Genomic DNA, 20396 nt, shown 5'->3' on the forward strand with positions numbered 1-20396 from the left:
ACAATGAAATATGCAATGACCTGAAATTAGAAAGCTAAAATGAAAGGATACATTCAACATTACTCAAGCTGAAAAACTGAAGAAAAAATTCAAGTCTCAATTGTAATATTGAAGGACTCCTTTGGCATCGTATTGAACAGTACTGGAAATATCAAAAGGAGATGGCAGGAATACCCATTCACAGTACCATTTCAGGAGATAGCATGAATAGTATTAACAGAATAGCAATTGAAATATTTCAGTGCTGCAAGTACTCACTAGTCTATACCAAGAAATTCTGAAGAAAACGACATGGTCAACAGACTGGAGGACATTCATATATGTGTCCATTCTTAAGAAAGGTGACCCAACAAATTGTGGAAATAATTGAACAATACCATTAATATCACATACAAGTAAATTTTGCTGAAGATAATTTTTAAATGCCTACAGCAGTATATAGACCGGAAGGTGCTAGAAATTTAAGCCAAATATAGAAGAGGACTTAGAATGAGGGATATCATTGCTGACATCAGATGAATCTTGGCTGAGAACAGATAATACAAAAAGATATTTACTTGTGGGTTGTTTCGTTTTTGTATTTTTATTCCTAAAAAGTCTCAACCCAGTTTATTGTCTCTGAGTCCATGAAAAGACATCTCCATATTATTTATCCAAACAGCCACTGTAAAGACTCAAATTACAAAGTGGGTTCAATCTTCTTCCCACCCCTAGACACACACCCAGCAATCCAACTCTTACAGACAACTTGAGGGACTTCAGAGTCTGCCTGTCTAATTTCTCAGCATAACTCTTTAGATTTGATCTTCCTGATGGTCATTGTTCCTATGGGATCAAGACTGATGTAAGGGCTAAGAGCAGATGGTTTTACCATCAACTCCCATCAGCTACCAGTTGGCCAATATGGAAATAATTCCCTTACAGTCGTGTTTCCAACATTCATTTCCCTCCTTTATCAAAAACTTGGTGCTGTCACTTTCTTACAACAATGGATTTCACTGGCTGATGAAACTGAGAAGAGATTTGAGCAATTTCCTGAGGAAACAAAGAAAACAAAGCACCTTAGGAGCCGTCCTGCCCTTGGATCAAGTCCTACAGGGAAAAGCACTGCTGAGAAAGGCTGTGCTGGAGAAGAAATGGAATCTCTTCCTACTCCTGGAGGCTGCTCTAGCTTTACTTTTGAAGGGACAAGACAGGTATTCTGGGGTTAAAGGAGGTATAATGGGGGAAAATACATTTTGATTTTCCCTTTTTGAACTTCTTTGCTGCCGCAGTGTTTGCCTTCTTCTTAGCGGCTCCCTTGGCTTCCAGCTCCTTGCACTTAGCTGAAGAGAGCTAGCCCGTCAACTTAAAGAAATCATCCAGGTGGTCTTGGGTGCTGCCTTGGTGGTTCTTGTTCAGTCACTTGACCCATTACAGATTCGCTCCTCTGAAAACTGCTTTTCACCACACATGAACTTGACAGCTCGTCCTCATTGGGCTCACGCCATTCAGCATCACAGTCTCTGGGTCCAGCACCTTGGGCTCCAGGAAGTTCTGCTGGGCCGATTTATGGAGCCAATTTTCTGGCACAGAGTACTTTTTTGGGTCAATCTACCGCTTGATCTCCTCGATGCTCTTGTACTTCTAAAGAAGTCCACACTGTCTTGGGCCCGATACCCCGAATGCTCTCTTAGTAGTCACTGCCCAATAGGATGCACAGATCCACAAACTCCTCCTGGTTCAGGCCCAGCAGCTGCAGAATCTGGCTCAGGTGGAATTTCTGGATAGGCAGCTTCTAGGCCTCACTCGCAGCCAGGTGCCGCAGGAGCACGGGGCCATGGAAGGTCAGGCAGTCCATGCCCTCAGTGGCGGCAGCTTAGACTTTGTCCGCCTTTACCAGAGCAGCGCAGCTGGCCTCAGCCTCACTGGGTGCTTCGAGATGGGATGCCCATAAGGCCTAGCAGCTGCTTGCACTCATCATTGTGCTGCTTGCTGATCTGCACCAGCCACTTGGTGTATTTATCCACCTGCTTCTCCGACCCTGTCACCTGAGGCTGCTGCAACTACTTCTCTGCTTCAGCCCGCCGCTCACTACGCTTGGCCAGCTCGCTACTTGAGCTGTGGTGGCTTGCCATCAAAGACATACAAAGGCTTGATGACATTAATCATCATGAGGATGATGCAGTAGAACATGCCCATCAGGTTGCTGGTGGCCTCACCCTCTTGGTTCCGCAACACATCGACCCCCGGCAAACAGTTATCAGGAACTGATAGATGCTCATGGACACACCGATGGCCACCTTGTGGCCAAAGTAGCTTTTGATGTCATTCACCCAGATGGCGCTGAAGGCTAAGTCAGCAATCAGATTGGTCAGACCTTGAATTCCCATGGCAACACAGATGTGGGACAGCTGGATGTGAGGGCAAGAGGCCTTGGCAGCTAGAGTGTGATCCGGTATAGACAGAGAGTGTTGTTGGGGACAGTCCCAAACCCCACAATCTCCTCTACTTGGTCTCCAGTGTCTTAGCTACTGTGTTTTAATGGCTACGCAAAGGCATTTGACTATGTGGATCATAACAAACTATGAACAACATTGCAAAGAACAGGAATTCCAGAACACTTAATTGTGCTCAGAAAAATCTGTACATAAGACCAAGAGACAGTCATTCAAATACACAAACAGGGGGTTACTGAATGGTTTTAAATCAGAAAAGGTGTGTGCCAAGGTTGTTTCCTTTCACCATATTTGATCAATCTGCACACTGAGCAAATAACCCAAGAAACGGGATTATATAATGAAGAATGTAGCATCAGGATTGAAGAAGGTTCATCAGTAACCTGTGATATGCAGATGGCACAACCTTGCTTGCTGGAAGTGAAGAGAATTTGAAGTACTCACTGATGAAAATCAAAGACTACATCCTTCATTATGGATTGTACCTCAATATAAAAACAAGGAAAATCCTTACAAGTTGACCTATAAATAACATTATAATAAAGAAAAGATTGAAGTTGTCAATGATTTCATTTTACTTGGACACTTAGTCAATGCTCATGGAAGCAGCAGTCATGAAATCAGTTGACATATTGTGTTAGGTAAATATGCTGCAAAAGACCTCTTTAAAGTGTTAAAGAGAAAAGATGTCACTTTGAGGAAAAGGTTATTACTGACTCAAGCCATGGTAATTGCATCTGGCTCATATGTATGTGAAAGCTGGATAATATTTAAGGAAGACTAGAGAAGAATTGGTACATTTTCATTTTGCTGTTGAGCTCTGGTAGCGTAGTGGTTACGAATCAGGCTGCTAATCTCATGGTCAGCAGTTTGAAACTACCAGCTGTTCCTCAGGAGAAAGAGGAGGCTTTCTGCTCCTGTAAAGATTTACAGCCTCAGAAACCCTGTACAGGGTCTCTATGAGTCAGAACCAATGCCACCACACATAACAACAACAACAAAGAATATGGAAAGTACAATAGATTTCCAGAAGATCAAACAAATCAGTCTTGGAAGAAGAGCAACGAGAATGGCCCTTAGAAGAGAGGATGGGCCACTTCATCTCAGATACTTTGGCCATATTATTAGGAAGGATTAGTCCCTGGAAAAGAGCATTATACTTGGTAGGATAGAACGTTAGTGACCCTCAATGAGATGGATTGACACCACGGCTACAACATTGTGTTCAAACATAACAATTAGGAGGAGGATGAAGCACCGGGCAATGTTTCATTCTGATTGCTATGAGTCAGAGTTGACTCGACGGCACTAACCACAAGAGAAACTCAATGAGACTGACCTGTGTATCTGCCAAGAGTCTCTGGCTGTCAGAAAGGTTAAGTGCTCAACTACTAACCAAGTTTGGTGGCTTGATGCCATCCAGAGGGGCTTTGTAAGAAAGACTTGGCAGTCTGCTTCTGAAAGGTTACAGCCTTGAATATCCTATGGAGGTCAGTTCTACTGCTCAACACATGGGTCATCATGAGTCTGAATTCACTTGACAACAGCTGCTTTTTTACACTTATTTTTCAAGTGCAGGAATAAGATAGCATGTAAACATGGAATTTGTTGTTGTTAAATGCCGTCAACTCAGATCCAACCCATAGCAACCCTCTATAGGGATTCAGAAGAGCGGCTGGTGAGCTTGAACTACTGACCTTGGGGTTCAAACCAACCTTGCAGTCTAGTGCACTAACCCACTGTGCCACACTAAGACTCTGAATGGTGCACTGGATGTGGGGAACCTGCAAAGGGATTGACTGAAGATGGTAATTCTACAAAGTGGCCCCAGGTTGAAGGACACATACAGGCGGTCTTGCGGGGGGCTTGGAGCAGCCCATAGGTCTCCAGCTGTCATGCTGGAAGTTGTGAAGTCCACATGTATAGCTACTATTTATGCTGTTGAATAAAGGTATTTACAATGAAGAAGTTATTGGTCTTACGAAATTGTATCATGCAATCACCAGCACCATTTCTATCACCAAGGCCATATTTTCCAACTACTAATCCTTCCTCTTTTTTTTCTAACTTCTGCATTCCAATTACCAGTAATTATCAATGCATCTTGAGTGCATGTTTGTTCAGTTGCAAACTGTAGGAGTTAGTAGAATTCTTCAGTTTCTTCATCCTAATTTTAGTGATTGGTACATATATTTCAATAATAGTCATATTAATTAGTCTTCCCTGTAGGCATATAGCTATTGTTCTATTAATGATAGAATTTTACTTAAATATAGTTCTTCAGGTGTTCTTTTTGAACATGAATGTAACACCATTCTTCTTAAATTTGTCATTCCTGGCATAATAAAGCATATGATTGTCCAATTCAAAATACCTGTTTATTTCAACTCACTAGTGCCTAGGATATCATCTTTATGTATCCCATTTGTTTTTGATAACTTGCTATTTTCATAGATTCATACTTCATCTATCTATGTTTCTATAATTAATGGATGTTTGTAACTATTTCTTCTCATTTTGAATTGTGCTATATCAGGAAATTAATGTACCAAAAGCTTTGCTCCATTTGCATCATTAACGTCAACTCTACTTTGAGGAGTCAACTCTTCTCCAGTCATGTTTTGCATCCCTCCAACCTGAGGGTCTCATCTTCTAGCACTATATCAAACAATGTCCCGCGCTATTAATAAGGTTTCCAGTGACTAAACTTTCAGATGTTATCTGCATCTCCTTCTTCCTAGTCTGTCCTAGTCTGGAAGCATGGCTGAGACTTGTCTACCATGGATGACCCTGCTGGTATTTAAAATACCAATGGCATAGCTTCCAGCCTCACAGCAATATACAAGTCACCACAGTATGACAAACTGACAGACAAGAGGTGGTTATTATAGTTATTTGATAGATTATGCCCTGAACAATTCTAAACAAGGAAGGGTAATGAATGATTTCCTGGTTACAATATGTTTGTAGAAATATGAACAAAAATGGAATGAAGTAGAGTGTTCAAGGAAAACGCCAAAAGAACTCCTTTGGGAAGGGGGAAGAAAGTCAATCACCCATGAAAGGGAACCACTCAAGAGAGATAAAGTTGATCTCAAAACAGGCAAGTATAACCATCTAAACAAAAAGACAGATCTAATAAGAGAACATAGTTTTAGTAACCATGCATCAGGTACAACATCAGATGATAATTTCAAAGAAAATTAGTAAGAAATCTCAGCCTAGATAGGGGGTTTGATAAGAATGCAGAACCTGGAGTGGTCTGCAACTTGGGACCTTCTCAGTGACAGAAAAGTAGAGTAAAAGAAAGTTTTAAAAGTTTCAAATTAGGAAGGTGTGTGTCAGTTTTGTATCCTTTCACAATTCTTATTCAATCTGTATGCTGAGTATGTAATTCGAGAAACTGGACTATATGAAGCAGAACACATCAGTCAGATTGGGGGAAAGCTCATTAACAACCTGCCATTCACAGGTGACACAGCATTACTTGCTGTAAGAGATGAGAACTTGAAGCACTTGGTTTTGAAGATGAAATAATTGTTTCAGCATAGATTACAACTCAAGGCAAAGAAAACAAAAATCCTGAAAACTGTACAAGTAAACAACACCATGATAAATCAGGGAAAGATGGAAGTGGTTAAGAATTTCACCTTACTTGAATTTAAAATTGATGCTCATGGAAGCAGCAGTCAAAAAATCAAACAATGTATTGAATTTGGTAGATATGCAGCAAAAGTATATTTTTTAGGTGTTGAGCAAAGAAGTCATTTTGAGGTCTAAGGTACACCTAACCCAAGCCATGGAATTTTCAGTTACCTCAAATGTATGTAAAAGGTCAACAATGAATAAGTTAAGACCAAAGAGGACTGATTAATGCATTTGAGTTATGGTATAGGTGAAGACAATTAAAAATACCATAAACTTCTAGAAGAGCAAACAAATCTGTTTTAGGACAGCCAGGATGTCCCTAAGTAGCAAGGAAGGAGAAACTTCATCTCACATACTTGGGACATATTGTAAGGAGGGACTGGTCCCTGGAAAAAAATCACACTTGGTAAAATAGAGGGTCGGTGACAAAAAGGGAGACTCCCACCAACATAGCGGCTGTAACTATGGGCTCAAGCATAACAAAAATTGTGAGGATGGCAATGTGTTTAATTCTATTGTGTATAGAATCACAACAGCAACAACAAAGTGACCAGCAATGAAGTTAGTAGCTAGAGGACAAAAGGTGTTGTGAAATTCTATATCCAGTGAGTTTTCATTGGAGTACTGGATACAAAGGAGCACTGGTAGTGCAGTGGATGACGAGTTAGACTGCTAACCACAAGGTCAGCAGTTTGATGTGGAAGTAAGATGAGGTTCTCTGCTTCCACAAAGATTTACAGCCTTGGATACCCTATACAATGTCACTATGAACCAGAACCAACTCAATGGCAAACAACCACCACCACAGGATACAATGCAGTGTTAAAAACAAAGATATGTTTGAGCACAAGATACAGTGAACACAATACAAACAGAAGCTTCTTGAAGTATAAACTCTTAACTCCCCACAAACGTCTACTACCAGTAAGAGCTGACACCATCTCTTCTTTTTCTCAAAGTTTAAACCTAGACTACATATTCCTCCCAGTTATGGAAACCAGCCCTTTCCACTTAGTTCATTGGATTTCAAGATCTTGAAATGTTCTTTTTGATAACGAATGAGACATCATTCCTCTTCAATCTGTTGTTCCCAGAATAGCAAAACATATGGTTGTTAGAATCAAAATGGCAAATATCAGTCTATTTCACCTCACTAATGCATAGGATATCAATCTTTATGCATTCCATTTCACTATTGACAATTTCTAATTTTCCTAGACTCATAACTTTGTAAGTGCCATGGGCTGCCAAAATAATCAATATATCCATTTTGGAAGAAGAGCAGCCAGAGTGCTGCTTGGAGGCTAAGATGGCCAAACTTCGTCTCTCATACTTTGAACATTTTGTCAGGAGGGACCAGTCGCTGGAGAAGGATATCATGTTTGGTAAGGTGGAGGATTCAGAGAAAGAGAGGAAGATCCCTAATGAGATGGATTGGCCAAGTGGCATCATCGATGAATTCAAGCATGGCAACAGTAGTGAGGTTGGCCCAGGATTGGGCAGTGTTTTGTTCTTCTGTGAATAGGGTCTCTATGAGTCAGTACCAACTCAATGGCACCTAACAACAACAACAACAACATATTTTGTACATTCCGTAATCAAAAAGAACATTTCAATATCTATCTTGAAGTATAAGATAGTACAGAAGTACACTGTCTGTGCTAGGATAATATCCACATATTTGTAAGGAATACCTGTTGATACCACCATTATTTAAATTTATTCACCAACCACTAAAGCCAGTGAGGATAAAATTGAGAAATTCTATCAACTTCTCCAGTGTGAAATTGATCAAACATTAATCAAGATGCATTGATTAATGGTGATTGGAATGTGAAGGCTAGAAAAAAAAAGAGGAAGGATAAGAAATTGGTAAGTATGGCATGGTTATAGAAACAAAACTGAAGATCACATGATAAAGGTTTGCAGAACCAATGATTTATTCATTCCAAATACCTTTTTAAACAACATAAAAGACGTGGCACTGTAAAATAATCATTGGACTGCTAACTGCAAGGTAGGTAGTTCAAATGCACAAGCCGCTCCTTGGAAACCCCATACAGGGTCACTATGAGTCAGAACTGACTCAACAGCACTTAACAACAATAACATACATGTGGAATTCTAACAGATAGAAAATACAGACTGACTACATCTGTGAGAAGAGATGGTGGAATTGCTGGATATCATCAGCCAAAACAATACCAGCCAGCACAGACTTTGGGACAGACTCATATGCTGAAACTGAAGAATATTGAAACAAGCCCACAAGAACTATACTCCATCTGAATTTAAAGACCATCTTAACAATAGATTTGATGCATTACACATTATTTACTGAAGACCAGAAGAGCTTTAGGATGATATTAAGAACATTGTAAAGGAAGAAAAGCAAAATGTCAATAAAAGTTAGGAAATAAAGAAAAGACTAAAATGTAAGAAGAGACTCTAAAAGTTGCTCTCCAATACAGAGATGCTAAAGTAAATGGAAGACATGAGGAATTAAAAGATCTGAACAGAAAATTTCAAAGAGAAGCTCAAAAAGACAAAGTCAACACTATAGTGAAATGTGCTAAGACCTGGAGTAAGAAAACTAAAAGGGAAGAACGTTTTCAGCACTTCACAAGCTGAAAGAACTGAGGAAAAAAATTCAAGCCTCCACTTGCAATACTGAAGGATTTTGTGAGTAAAATATTGAATGATGCAGAAAGCATCAAAAGAAGATGGAAGGTATATGAGGAGTCACTATATCAAAAGGAAATAGTTGGTGTTCAACTATTTCAAGAGGTAGGACATGATAAAGAACCAATAGTACTGAAGAAAAAAGTCCAAGCTGCACTGAAGGTACTGGCAAAAAACAAGCCTCCGGAAATTGATGACGACCAATTGAAATCTTTTAAAAGTTGATACAGCATTGGAGGCAGTCAGTCATTTATGCCAAGAGTTTAGATGACAGCTACCTGGTCAACTAATTGGAAGAAATACATAACTGTGCCCATTTCAAAGAGAAATATACCAATGGACTGCAGAAATTGTCAAACAATATTAATTATCACATGCAAGTAAAATTTATCTGCTGAAGATAATTCAAAATGACTGCAACAGTGCATCAACAAGGAAAGTCCAGATACTCAAAGTGATTCAGTAGAGGATGTTGAATTAGGGATACCGTTGCTGACATCAGATGGATCTTGACTGAAAGCAGAGAATACCAGAAAGATGTTTACTTGTGCTTTATTAACTCTGCAAATGATTTCGACTGTGCGGATCATGACAAGCTAACATTGTGAAGAAAGGGTGTTTCAGAACACTTAATTTTGCTCATGAGAAACCTGCATGTAGACCAAGAGGCAGTTGGTTGATGAGAACAGTGATATACTGCATTGTTTAATATCAAGAGAAGTATGTGCCAGGATTGCTTTCTTTCTCCACACTTATTCACTCTATATGCTATGCAAATAACCAAAGAAGCTAGATTATCTGAAGAAGAATGTGGCATCTGAAGTGGAGGAAGACTCATTAACAACCTATAATATGTAAATGACAATACTTTGTTGGAAGTGAAGGGAACTTGAAATATTGATGAAGATCAAAGACTGCAGCCTTCAGTAGGGATTTTATCTCAATGTAAAGCAAACCAAAATCCTCTCAACTGGACTAATATATAATAGCAAGATAAGTGGAGAAAATATTGAAGTTGTCAAAGACCATTTTACTTGGATCCACAAGCAACACTCATGAAAGCAACAATCAAGAAATCAATTGATATATTTTACTGGGCAAATCTGCTGCACAAGAACTGTTTGAAGTGTTCAAGTGTGTCTGATCCAAGCCAGGGTAATTTCAATAGCCTCATATGCTTGTGAAACTTGAATAATCAATAAGGAAGACCATAGAAGAATGTACGCATTGAATTGTATAATTGATGCATTATGTTGTTGGAGAAGAATATTGAAAGTACCATGAACTGCCAGAAGAGCAAACAAATCTGTGTTGGAAGAAGTACAGCCAGAATGCTCTTTAGAAGCCAGGAAGGTGAGACTTCATCTTTCATACTTTGGACAAACTATTAGGAGGGACCATGGAGGAAGACATTATGCTTGGTAAAGTGGAGGGTAAGCAAAAAAGAGGAAGACCCCAACAAAATGGACTGGCACTGTGACAATAGCAATGGGCTCAAGCGTAACAAGTGTGAGGATGGTACAAGATCAGGCAGGGTTTCATTCAGTTGTGCAAGAGTCACTGTAAGTCAGAACCAACTCGATGGCACCTAACAACAAAAACACTTAGTTTGCGGAGTTTGGTAACTCTGTAAGATAAGCACCAGACTGTGAGCCACAAGGCTGGGGATTCGACCACACCAGCTCTTCTCAAGGGAAAAGATGAAGGAGCCTTACTGCTCCCAAAAAGATTTGATCCAAAACCCTATACAGGCTGATATGAATCACTTAACAAGTTAATAAAAACAAAACACTTAGTTAAAATTAAATCTACCTCCTCAGTCTAAGAGTTTCTGTTGACTGATCTCATTTGGCATGTATTAATACCCTGAATAATATTTGTTGTTTTTAAGTGTTGTCAATTGGATACACACCAAAACTCTACCTTTGTTTTACTTTGCAAAATACACTATTAAGAAAATAAAAAGACAAACCCCAGACTGAGAGAAAAATATTTGTGAAATGGTTATCTGACAAAGGATTTGTGTCCAAGATACAGTAAAAAAAAATTCTGAAAACTCAAAAATAATATCTGAACAGCTACCTCACCAAAGATGGCATACAGTTGCCAAATAGGAATTTTAAAAATGTTCAACGTTGTATGCCATTAAAAAAACTACCATCAAGTCAACTCCAACTCATGGTGACCCTATGTCTACCAGAGTAGCGTTGTGCTCCCCGGGGTTTTCAGTGTCTAATTTTTCAGAAGTAGATCACCAGAACTTTCTTCAAAGATGTGTTCTGATAGACTTGAACCTTTTCATTAACAGCATTTACTATTTATACCACCTGTTACTGTTGTTGCCATCAAGTCAGTACTGACTCATAGAGACCCTATGCACAACAGAAAGAAACACCGCCCAGTCCTGGACCAACCTCAATTATTGCCATGCTTGAGACCATTGATGCTAACACTTTGCCAATCCATATCGCTGGGGGTCTGCCTCTTTTTCTCTGACCCTCCACCTTACTGAACATGATATTTATACCACCTAAGGAGCTCTGGTAGCATAATGATTATGAATCAGGCTGTAAACTTCAAGGTCAACAGTTCGAAACTACCAGCCATTCCGCAGGAGAAAGATGAGGCTTTCTGCTCCTGTAAAGATTCACAGCCTCAGAAACCCTTTAAAGGGTCTCTACAAGTCAGTTCTGACTCCATGGCACATAACCACCACCAGGGACTCCTTATTCAATAATATGTGTCAATATTTGTTCATGAATTCTAACAAATGTACTACTGGAATGCTGTATGCTAACAATAGGAGAACTTAAGGATAGCATGCTTGGTAAAATGGAGGATCAGCAAAAAAGAGGAAGGCCCCACCAAGATGAATTGACACAGTGGCAGGCACAATGGGCTCAAACATAACAACTATGGGGATGGTACAGGACTGGGTAGTGTTTTGTTCTGTTGTGCCTATGGTCACTAAGAGTTGGAACTGGCTCATTGGCACTTAACAACAGCACTTATAAATAAGTTTTTAAAAAAATCTCTTGCCAATAACATTTTGGCCTAAAAGAATCAAGAATCAAAAACTGTCTAGCAAAAAAAAAAAAAAAAGTGTCTAGCTGTGGAGAGCAGTCATTATTGGTCCCAATACAAAAAATCACATACAAATGGTATAGTTATGTAAGGATTAACTGAAGGAATTTATTTACAAATAAACTATTTATAAAGATGTGGATGAGACATAAAAAACCACAAAGACTAGTACAATAATCTGAGTCAGTCAGTGGCAGAACAATTTCCATCCCTAAACCAGAAGAAATAAGAAGAGAGGGAGTGGAAGCAAGAACGTGGAGAGAGATTAGGAAAGGAGACTGCTGGGAGAAAGCACAGATCTTTAATGGAGTGAGACCAAAGGCAACCTGTCAGGGGAAAAGCCAAAGGAACTCTCTCTTCTTAGGTGTCCCTCCAATTTCCTGCCAACGAGTCCTATTTCCCAAACAGAAGCCAGAGGACATGGTGTTTCTGATACAGTTTATATAGTGGGGCAGAGAGCAGGAAAGGAAAGAGTGGAGAAAGCTCTCTGAGGCAAATGGAAGGTATTCCAAGCATAAACTAAAAGTCAACCAGAAAGTTTTAAAAGACTTGTGCATAAAGTAAAAACTCATTGGTGCATAATCAGACAGATATGACTTTATATTTCCAGTCAAAATTTTAATAGGCCTAGAATGTTAGCATGACTCAGCAGTATAACCTAAAAAGCAATATGATCCTTACTTACAAAAGATACACCAACTAGGTTATCCATAATCAGTAACTGAGTTTGAGCTCTGACAAGGCTATTCCTTGGCTAGGTGAATTTAGGTGAGTTCTTTAACCCGCCTGTGCTTCAGATTTTGCATCAAAATAATAAAAATAATAATACCTGACTCATAGGTTTATTGTGATGTGAAAATTTAGAACAAGTGGTCTGTTCCAATGATTCTCTCCTAAGTAGGTTCTGTAAATATGGTGGAATTTTTTGTTTTAGGGTATTGATATGAAAATGATAATATCAGTAAATAACTGTTTACTGTTGCATCAGTGTTACAACATTGTATGTAGTACATATTACTAATAATAAAATGTATAAAAATAAATAATAAAAGAATTCTAACTCAATTACATCATAAGTTAGACACAACTGTAACTTCATGTATGTAGGCATCTAACAACAACAATAAGAAGACATTTAAATCAGATTTTGGTACATTGTTAATGCCCTATGAAGTGTTTGCTGTCATTAATTTCTTAATAGACAAGCAATGAACTGATATATTGCAAGTATTGATGAGAATTGCCCATTTAAATGCAGTAGACTAACTCTGTCAAACCACTTCTAGGATATGAAATTTAATTCTGAGTACTGCATTTTAGGAGAGGTGTTAATGAACTGGAGTTCCCAGCTCTGGCAAACAGCTCAGCACTCAGCTACTAACCAAAAGGTTGGCAGCTGAAACTCAACCAGACACCTTAGAAAAAACCCTATCACATGGAGTTGCCATGAATCAAAATAGACATAATGTTTGACAAACTGGATTATATCGAGATGCCAAGTTGGTTCCGACTCATGGAGACCCTCTATAAGGTTTCAGAGGAGCATCTAATAGGTGTGAACCACTGGACTTGTGGTTAGCAGTTCAGTAGGCAACTAAAACTTTATGGAATCTGTTACATGAGGGTTAGTTGTAAAAAATAAGAAAATTTTAATCTAAAATTTTTTAAAAAAATTGTAAATGAGAGAATTACATGTTGTTTGCCATTGAGTTAGTTCTGACTCATAGTGACCCTGTACAGGGTTTCCAAAGAGCAGCTGGTGGGTTTGATCACCAACCTAGTGATTAAGAGTCCAGTGCTGATCTCCCAGGGCCACACTGGACTCCCACTGTATTCAAATATCCACATTTTTACACATAATACTCCCATTCTATGTGCTTAGATTTTTCTGTTTTTGTTTTGCCCCCACCTCTACCCCTGGTATTTTCCTTTGTGTGCTATGCTAACATTTTGCAACAATTAGCATAACAAAATTAGAAAATAACTTAGGAGGATATGGTTGGAAAACAAGTGTAAAATATGTACATTATTTTCATAAAAATGTGACACTGAAAAAGGCTGATACAAGGTAGAAATAGTGGAAATATTCCAGGCAACAATGAAGCTTAGGACCTGGCTCCCTGTGGTTCTGTGTTGGCTCTCTATACCCTGTAAACAGAATAAAAAAAAAAAAAAAAAAAAAAGCTGACATGCTATTCAAAAAGTTTAAATGTTTGACATATTTTCACTCTAAGGAGAATCAGATAATTTCCACATGGAGAATCTTCAGTCAGTACACCTCTGGCTATAAGATTTTTAATCAAAAGTTATTTCAAGTGTGTTGTTTTGAAAGATTTTATGGAATTGGCTAAGACAAGGATCTTCTTTACACATCTAAGTCAAAACTTACATCTGTCATACAACCTGTATTTCTACTTTCTCTAATTTATTCTGGTTTCTATAAAATGGATAATTTCTACAATCTACCGAGAAAGACTTTTATTACGATTTTAGCTCCCTACATAGGATGTATTTTAAGATACACAAAATTAAATAAGATTTATATTGGGTCTAGTTAAAAGCTACAAAAAGTACATTAAAAGTTTTGGAGTTTTTGTACATGCTAGAAAGCCATATGTCTTTTAAAAAGAATGTGGTAGCCCTTGAAGGAGAAATCATCAAAATGAAAATAAATCAAACTTGGTAATAAATTAGTAATAGCAATAACCAAAAAAAAAAAAAGAGTCTGAATGGAGCTATGGTCAAGACAGGGGGTCTGCTTTTCTTTTTATTTAAATGTCTAACAGTGCTTTTATATTTTCTACTAGATTTCTTCTACTAGATGATAGCTTGAGGACTAAGGTGCACCTTACCCAAGCCATGGTATTTTCAATAACCTCAAAAGCATGTGAAACCTGCACAGTGAATAAGGAAGACCATAGAATAATTGATGAATTTGAGTTATGGTATTTGAGGAAAATATTGAAAGAACCATGGGTTGCCAAAAGAACAAACAGATCTGTGTTAGAAGAATTGCAGCCAGAGTGCTCCTTGGAGGCCAGGATAGCCAGTCTTCATCTCTCATACTTTGGACATATTGTGAAGCGGGACCAGTCATTGGAGAAGGAAAGCATGTTTATTAAGTGGGTCAGAGAAAAAGAGGAAAACTCCCAGTGAGATGGATTGGCCAAGTGGCAGCATCAATGGGCTCAAGCGTGGCAACAATAGTGAGGTTCACTCAGGATCGGGCAGTGTTTCGTTCTGCTGTGAATAAGGTCGCTATGAGTCAGTACCAACTCAATGGCACCTAACAACAACTAGACTTCTTCTGCTTGTCTCAATTATGGGACACCTCAATTTCCTCTTATTCTAACAAATTTAGCTTTATATTGTAAAATGACAGGGATTTAAGGAAAGATGAATATCAGCTAATTCTTACCCACCATTTATTTGCATTTAGTAAAACTGGAGCCAGGGAAGAAGGGGAATCTGGAGTAACCTCTTTAGCTTGTGGTCACAAATTGACTTGAACCATGTCTCATGACATCAAGTTCAATTATTTTTCAACACACTATACTTCTTTTGGAGTCCTGGTGTTGTGTTGTGGGTTAATGCGCTAGACTGCGAAGTCGGTTTGAAATGCAAGTTTGGTGATTCAAACTCAACAGTAACTCCTTGGAACTCAAAACCAAATCGACGGCACTTAACAACAACAACAACAACAACAATATGGAACTGTGCTACACAGTTTCCATCAAGGCTCTACTTTTAATTCTATGAATTAATTCTATGAATCAATCAATGTTATTTAATCTTACAATGTCCCTGGAAATAAGCAATATGTACACAATAAATTACTTTATTTACAAAAATGTGCTTTGTAAATACAATTGCACATGGACACTTAACTGAAAAGACTTGCCATCACTTTAAATTTGTCCCATGAAAACTGGAAGTAAGGATATAATTTTGCTTTAAATAAAACTTAATCCCAAAATAGAGATACAAGTAGAATCTTGAAAGTAAATCCTGGATTAAAGACATGCCCTCAAAGAATTAAACAATAATATGAATCTCTAAAATTACTAGAGAAATCAGCTTACTCATATTGTAAAACTAATTATTTTATATGCCAACTGCTGTTGTTGTTAAGTGTTGTTGAGTTGATTCTGGCCCATTGCGACCCTGTATAGGGTTTCCAAGGAGCAGCTAGTGAGTTTGAACCGCTGACCTTGAAGTTCAAATGACTTTGCAGTCTGATGCACTAGCCCACAGTGCCACACCAGGACTCCATATGCCAACAATTCTGCTGAATCCAGCTTTTGGAGCAATTCAACCATTGAATGGATATTTAGCTCATGGTCACAACTAACAATACACCTAAAAATTAAAATTAAAATTCTACTTTCAAACTTCATTTTCATGTGGTGATTGACAATATAAAATTGCTTGTAAATTAAAGTGGACATTTTCTTTAGTTATTTTGTAAAAGAAGTGCTTTGTAAAGTGCTATGAACATTGTATTCCAATTATTGGAGAAAATTTTTATGAGACGTGAAGGAATTTCTAAACATGAATTCTCTGTGTCCTTGTCACTGACTCTCTGCTATGTCCTGTCACATGATTGACAACAGATAGTCACGCTATTTATGAACTAAGATCACTGCTCATTCTGGTTTTATTGAATTGCAGTACTTTTCCCCCACACCCAATTGCTTCAACTTTAACATTTCTTCATAGAGCATATCAAACATTTCTATAAGACAATGAATGAATACTATGAATGGCGTCCTGGTGTGGCACTATAGGATAAGCACTGGACCACAAAGTTGGTTTGAACCACAAGGTTGGTGGTTCAAACACACCAGCTACTCCTTGGAAACCCTATAGAGAGTTGGAACCAACTCAATGGCACTTAACAACAACATAAATGAAGCAAAAACCTCTGTTCCTATCTCCTACCTATCCCCTAACTTCAAAGATATGTTTTAGCATACAAGAAAGAGTATTTTGAAGTTAAGGAGCTCTGGTAGCATAGTGGTTACAAGTGGGCTGCTAACCTCAAGGCCAGCAGTTTGAAACTCCCAGATGTTCTGCAGGAGAAAGATGGGACTTTCTGCTCCCGTAAAGATTAACAGCCTCAGAAACCCTGTGCAGGGTTGCTATGAGTCAGAACCGACTCCACGGCACATAACAACAACAACAACAACAACAAGATATATTGTGGTTGTTAAGTGCTATTCAGTTGTTTCAGACTTATCGCAACCTATTATAGGATTTCCAAACCTTCACATCACAGCCTGTCCTAATAAAAACGCACCTGTGTTTGACTGCTCCCAGGTTGGATGATGAAGGGTTAAGAGTTCAGGGCTGGTGGGTTTGAACCACTGACCATGCAGTTTGTAGTCCAGTACTTATCCTATAGCTCAATACCAGGATTCCTAAAATTGGTCTGTTGTTAAGTGCCTTTGAGTCAATTCTGACTCATAGCAACCCTGTATAGGGTTTCCAAGTCTTTAAATCTTCAAAAGAGCTGAAAATCTTATTTATCTGCAAAGCAGCTAGTGAACTCAGACCACTGACTTCGTGATTGGCCATCCAGAATGCATTGTATAGAGCCACTGCACTCCCAATGTGGGTATGTTTTATTGTTAAGTGCTGTGGAGTCCGTTCTAACTAGTATGACCCTGTATAGGTTTTCCGAGAATCAGCTGTGAATTTAAACCATCCACCTTGCAGTTCTAATCCATCTTGCAGTCTAGTGCTTATCCTACAGCACTACACCAGGACTCCAAAGTGGATATGGTGGTGGTGGTGGTGTGCCATGGAGTAGGTTCATAGCGACAATGCATAGTGTTTCCGAGGCTGTAAATTTTTACCGGAGCAGAAAGCCTCATCTTTTTCCCACGGAGCAGCTGGTAGTTTCTAACTGCTTACCTTGAGGTTAGTAGCCCTACTCATAACCACTACGCTACCAGAGCTCCTTAAAGTGTATATAGTAAGACTCAAATAAAGTTATTTTGAAGATCAAATGAGTTAATAGTATATAAATACCTAGCACAGTAAACAGAGCAAACTAGCAGAACAGAGTAAGTACTGTATAACACAAGGAGACTTCAAACAGTTTATGGAAAAATGGAATTGAAAGATAATCTAATCTTTCCACAAACTTTATGAAATCCCCTTATATATTATTAGTTGTAAAGGATTGCTTAAATAGCTACCACAGACATATTTTAATAATTTCAAAAGTATATTAAAAAGCAAATGTTAGGGTGTTTAAATTATCTAGTATTTTCAATTATTAACTTGCAGCGCACTCTATTCCTGACACAGATAATAACAGAACATACCAAATATAAAGTATGAGGACAACTTAATAATTCAACATTTGCCATGTAGGTGAGTAGTTTGAATAGCAAAACAGCTCACATACATGTGTACCACCTAAGAGCATGTTAAGGACTCCCAGTCAGCAGGGCCTCTAAAATTTTCCTATCATAGCCTGTCCTAATAAAAACATGCTTGTGTTTGACTGCTCCCAGGTTGGATGATTAAGGGTTAAGACTTCACAATGCTGAATCCCTGTGTGGTCTTCATTTCTGTGTGGTCTCCCACATGTTAATTATCCTTTCTTCTGAAGATGTAGAGGATATGTTTTATCTCAAATGAAAGTATACCAAAGTTGTGAAAGGCCTGATATGTGGTAGCTATTGTTCTGATAACTGTTAACTTTATCACCAGAAAATCAAACAAACAAACAGTTGTTGTCAAGTCAATTCTGACTCACGATAATCCCATGTGTGTCAGAGTAGAACTCTCCACAGGGTTTTCAGTGCCTGAATTTTTCAGAAGTAGATGGTCCTTGAACTCATACCTCCAACCTATGGTTAGAGCCAAGCACCACTTAGGGATTCCAAGAAACTAATAGATTTCCAAATTTATTTTTCCACAGGTTTCCCACCTTAGGTTTTAAAAAGTTACTCACACTTTGTTTTTAGCTTACTAATTAATGGACTTTCTTTGTTGCAGCTTGTTTCAGCCAAACAGAGAAACCCAAAAAACAATTTAAGAATGAGTTTCTTTCCTGAGATGCTTACAGTATAGCATAAAAGGTGAAGGGAAAACATAATTTCAAAAGGCTTAAAATGTAATAGTGGACTATTGTGTCAGGGAAAAGTGTAAAGATTTTTTCTAGTTCTTTCAGTGAAATGTTGACTGTTATATGTTTGTTTGTTTTTCCACTGTCTTTGGCTAGACTACAATTTTATCAGAATTAAAATTGACATATAGAAAAGCTTGGTGATACAGATGCTCCTGTTTATGGTGCTGCAAATGGATTTGTACAATATATAGTATTTGTCCTTAAGTCCAGTTATTTGAAGTAACTATAGCATCTGTTTCCTCATTAACTGATGAGATACATATTTAACATGTGTTTTATTTCAAAGGAAATAACAACAACAACAAAAAATCATAGTAGTAAAAAAATAAATTCTAGGCAAGGGAAATGACACACACAAAGACTCATGCATGTGAAGCAATATTTATTCATTCTGTTCTATGTGACAGTAAGTCAATAGATGAATAGAAGACACATTAAAACAAGAAGCATGACTCATGATGAAGAAAAGAACCTTGAAAATGAACAGGATGCAGTGGCAACACAGAAAAAGTACATCCCACTTTGAAAGGGAAGCTAGGAAAGACTTTTGGAGTAGTTACAGTTTTAGATGAGTCATGATAGATGAATAGAAATTTTCTAGAATATATATATTTGACAGAATTTATTTCTACCTATGTATTTACATGTGTTGAAATATACCCATGAATATAGTAGAATTTAAAGAGGGAAAACTTATGAAAACTTCTTAGCCATTACTAAATTTCCTTGAGGAAATGAGCCACTCAGAACCAGAGCTTCAAGGAATACCAAAGTCAATTGGCAAAGCATAGTCTACAAAGATGATGTTCTACATCCTACCTTGATGAGTAGCAACTAGTCTTAAAAGTTTATGAGCAGTCATGTGAAGTGTAATCATTGGTCTCTCCTTATTTAGAGCAAAGAAGAGTGAAGGAAATCAAAAGACAGTCAAATGGACTAATGGTCAATGGAAATCACAGCCTCTACTGCCCTGTGAACAGAACTAGATGATGCCCACTATCACTTCTGACCACTCTGAAAGGAATCACATTAGGAAGTCCTGGATAGATGAGAAGAAAAATGAGGAACAAAATCCTAAATATAAATTTTAAAAAAAGACAAGCTCACTGGCCTGATAGAAACTGGTGGAACCCCCAAGATTATGGTTCTGAGACATCCTCCAGATTATGGTTCTGAGACAGCCTGGAACCAAATTCACCCCATGGCTCAACTTTCAGCTATATGGTTGCTGTTATTGCTATTAAGTGGTACTTAGCTGGTTCTGAGGAGTTCTGGTGTGGCACTGTAGGATAAGCACTGAACAGCTAACCTTAGTGTCGCTGGTTCAAACCCACCAACTGCTCCTCAGAAACCCTATGCAGGATCACTATGATTTGAAACGAATTCCACAGCATTTAACA

At 38.2% G+C, this 20396-nt stretch overlaps 1 pseudogene; it reads right to left on the reverse strand.

Moving 5' to 3' along the window:
• Positions 1-1173: 1173 nt before the first annotated feature.
• LOC102824164 lies at positions 1174-2372 on the reverse strand (annotated as a pseudogene).
• Positions 2373-20396: the final 18024 nt, after the last annotated feature.

This window comes from Chrysochloris asiatica, unplaced genomic scaffold (assembly GCF_000296735.1).
Source record: "Chrysochloris asiatica unplaced genomic scaffold, ChrAsi1.0 scaffold00019, whole genome shotgun sequence".
NCBI lineage: Eukaryota > Metazoa > Chordata > Mammalia > Afrosoricida > Chrysochloridae > Chrysochloris > Chrysochloris asiatica.